At 42.2% G+C, this 3,879-nt stretch overlaps 1 protein-coding gene across 1 annotated transcript in view; it reads right to left on the bottom strand.

Annotated features, from left to right (window-relative positions):
- THOP1 (thimet oligopeptidase 1) overlaps nt 1–3,879 on the bottom strand; it is a 37,996-nt gene that overhangs the window by 13,226 nt on the left and 20,891 nt on the right. The window lies entirely within an intron of this gene.

Here is a 3,879-nt window from a genome sequence, read left to right as displayed (position 1 = left end):
AGTCTCCTGCCTCAGCCTCCCAAGTAGCTGGGACCACAGGTGCCCGCCACAAAGCCTGGCTATTTTTTTTGGTTGTAGCCGTCATTGTTGTTTGGCGGGCCCAGGCTGGATTCGAACCCGTCACCTTAGGTGTATGTGGCTGGCGCCTTAGCCACTTGAGCCACAGGCGCCGAGCCAACCTTGGAAGAACTTAGATGAGGGTGCAGAGAACATTAAGCATTGTCTAGGGCCCCAGACTGCGCTGCTGCAGACAGAGCTAATAGTGTTCAGCTGTGGGCCACACAAACCCATTGTGGGAAAAGTGCCCCGGCAAGCTCCGCCCTCAGCTTCACACAGCAAGATTTGGGCAGGACACTTTGGGCAAGTAATGTAGTGACTGATCAGCCTAAAGGTGGGGACTGAGACACCTTACAGCAAGCATCCTCAAACTACGGCCCGCCTAGGACATTTATCCAGCCCGCTGGGTGTTTCTGCCACTGCTGCCTGTCCTGCTTAGCAGCCCACTTGTCCTGGGGCCCGTTGTCTGGCCCTCCAACGGTCTGGGGGAAAGTGAACTGACCCCCTCTTTAAAAAATTTGAGGACCCCTGCCTTACAGCCTTGGCCCTCAGGGGCAGAGAGTGAGACTGGTTTTGGCACTCTGGGTAAGCAGATAGCCACTTCAAGAGTGAAGCCAGCAACAAGCGCTTTCCCTGGAAAGCTTGTGCTTAGCCAAAGTTAACAGTTTAAAGTGCCTTTTAAGCAGGCTGAGAGATTAAGGCTCTCTACCCTGTGGGGTTTGAGAAATCAGCACAGGCCCCCAGTCTCCATCTTGTATAGCTGTATCAGCATTGTGATTCACATCTCATACCCCAGAAGATCACCTGTTGCCCAGACAATATTCAGCAAGATATATATGTTGCTTTGTTTTTCGTTTTTTTTTTTCATTTCAACATTTCCCCCCTAGATTTTTTTCTTTCTTCATTTTTCTAGTTTAAATATAATTTTCTATTGTTGCCTCTTTTAACTATTAGAACTTCGTTTGCTAGTGTTTCTACCTCTATTATTTGGTTTTCCCCCCAATTTTATCCCATAAAGTTTTCCGTTTGCTTGTTTTGGTTTGATTTATAGCATTTTTTGTCTTTCCTCTCTACTGGGTGGAGGTGGGGTACTGTGTCTGAACAGGCTGGCAAAGAGCTGCTGACCTCAGGGGAACCACCCAACCAGGCACCCCCAGAGGATGGGGGTTTTAAAGGTTGGGTCAAACCTTTAAAACTGTACACCTATATTGCTCCTGTCTTTCTCTTTCTGTGCCTCTCTTCTTTTTGTCAATATTCCCTTTAACTCACCCCCTCTCCTTTCTCTCTCTCTTTTTTTTTTTTGAAATCTTTTTTCCCTTCTTGCTCTTCAATCTTCTCATCCTTCACTCAAATCCCACGCCAGAGGCATGGTAACTTAAAGAGCAAGAGGAAGTGAAAGGAAAATTAGGGCAAGGAAACAGGTAAAAGAAAATACTCATGAGGAAGAATCAGCAGAAAAATCCTGGCAACATGAAAAACCAGTCCAGAGCAACTCCCCCAAGGGACCCTGAGGTAGCTACTGCAGAGGATTCCACCTATAAAGAAGTGTTAGAAATGTTAGAAAGGGAATTTAGAATACAGATGATGAAAATAATGAAGGAAATGATGGAAACAATGAAGGAAACTGCTGATATAGTGGAAAATAACCATAAGGAAATCCAAAAACAGAATCAAGTAAGAGATGAACGATATGAAGAATATAGAAAGGATATAGCAGAGCTGAAGGAACTGAAGCAGTCAATTAGGGAACTTAAAGATGCAATAGAAAGTATTAATAACAGATTAGACCATGCAGAAGAAAGAATCTCAGAGGTAGAGGACAAAGCTCTTGAGATAACTCAGTTAAAGAGGCAGAAAAGAAGAGAGAGAAAGCAGAATGTTCACTGACAGAATTACGGGACTTTATGAAGCATTCAAGCATACGAGTTATAGGTATCCCAGAAGGGGAAGAAGAATGCCCCCAGAGGAATGGAAGCCGTATTAGAGAATATCATAAATGAAAATTTCCCAAATATCACCAAAGATTCTGACATACTCCTTTCAGAGGGATATTGGAGCCCAGGTCGTCTCAACTCGAACTGAGCGTCTCCAAGACACACTGTGACTAACCAGTCCACAGTCAAGACAAAAGAAAAGATTCTTCTGCTGCCAGGAATAAGCACCAGTTGATCTACAGGGGCAAATCCATCAGGTGACTGCAGACTTGTCTGATGAAACTTTCCAAGCAAGAAGACAATGGTCGTCTACCTTTAATCCACTGAAACAGAACAATTTCCAGCCCAGAATTCTATATCCTGCTAAGCGAAGATTTAAAATTGACAGAGAAATCAAATCATTTACTGATATGCAAACATTGAGGAAATTTGCCAGAACAAGACCAACTCTATAGGAAATACTTCAACCTCTTCTACATATTGACCATCACAATGGATCGATAGCAAAGTAAGAACTCAGAAATTAAAGGACAGAACCTAAGTTCCACAAAGATGCAAGATAAAACTAATCAATGGACTCTCACAAAATAAGATGAATAGAACATTACCACACTTATCAATTATCTCAATAAATGTTAATGGCTTGAATTCCCCACTGAAGAGGCATAGATTGGCTGATTGGATTAAAAAACACAAGCCATCTGTTTGCTGTCTGCAGGAAACACACTTAGCTTCAAAAGACAAGTTAAAACTCAGAGTTAAGGGTTAGAAGACAATTTTTCAGGCAAACGGAATTCAGAAGAAAAGAGGGGTTGCAATCTTATTTTCAGATACATGTGGATTTAAAGCAATTAAAGTCAAAAAGACAAAGATGGTCCCTTTTATTGGTCAAGGGAAAAATACAACAAATTCTAAATATTTATGCACCCAACTTAAATGCTTCCAGATTCTTGAAACAGACTTTATTCAGTCTGAGCAATATGATGTCCTATAACATCATAATAACAGGAGACTTCAACACTCCTCTTACAGAGCTGGACAGATTCTCTAAACAGAAATTAAAGATATAAGGGACTTAAAGGAGACCCTAGAACAACTGTGCTTGACAGATGCACACTTAAAGATATAAGGAACTTAAAGGAGACCCTAGAACAACTGTGCTTGACAGAGAACACTCCATCCCAAAGATAAAGAATATACATTTTCTCATCGTCCCATGGAACATTCTCTAAAATTGACCATATCCTAGGACGCAAAACAAACCTCAACAGAATCAAAAGAATTGAAATTTTACCATGTATCTTCTCAGATCACAGGGCACTAATGGTGGAACTCAAACAAAAACGTTCAACCCCACACAAAGGCATGAAAATTAAACAACCTTCTGTTAAATGACAGTTGGGTGTAGGAAGAAATAAAAGAGGAAATCATTAACTTCCTTGAGCATAACAACAATGAAGACACAAACTACCAAAATCTGTGGGATACTGCAAAAGCAGCTTTGAGAGGAAAATGTATCACTTTAGATGCCTACATTCGAAAAACAGAAAGAGAATGCGTCAACAAACTCCCAAGCCATCTTATGGAAATGGAAAAAGAAGAGCAATCTAAGCCTAAACCTAATAGAAGAAAAGAAATATCCAACATTAAATCAGAGATCAATGAAATTGAAAACAAAAGAATCAGCTCGGTGCCTGTGGCTCAAGTAGCTAAGGCACCAGCCACGTACACCCAAGGTGGCGGGTTCGAATCCAGCCCGGGCCCGCCAAAAGGACAATGATGGCTGCAACTAAAAAATAGCCGGGCGTTGTGGCAGGCGCCTATGGTCCCAGCTACTTGGGAGGCTGAGGCAGGAGACTTGCTTGAGCCCAGGAGTTGGAGGTTGCTG

This window comes from Otolemur garnettii, unplaced genomic scaffold (genome assembly GCF_000181295.1).
Source record: "Otolemur garnettii isolate 467f Iridium unplaced genomic scaffold, OtoGar3 scaffold00029, whole genome shotgun sequence".
Lineage (NCBI taxonomy): Eukaryota > Metazoa > Chordata > Mammalia > Primates > Galagidae > Otolemur > Otolemur garnettii.
The sequence above is the reverse complement of the archived record's forward strand: the minus strand, read 5'-3'. Positions and strand labels throughout refer to the sequence as shown.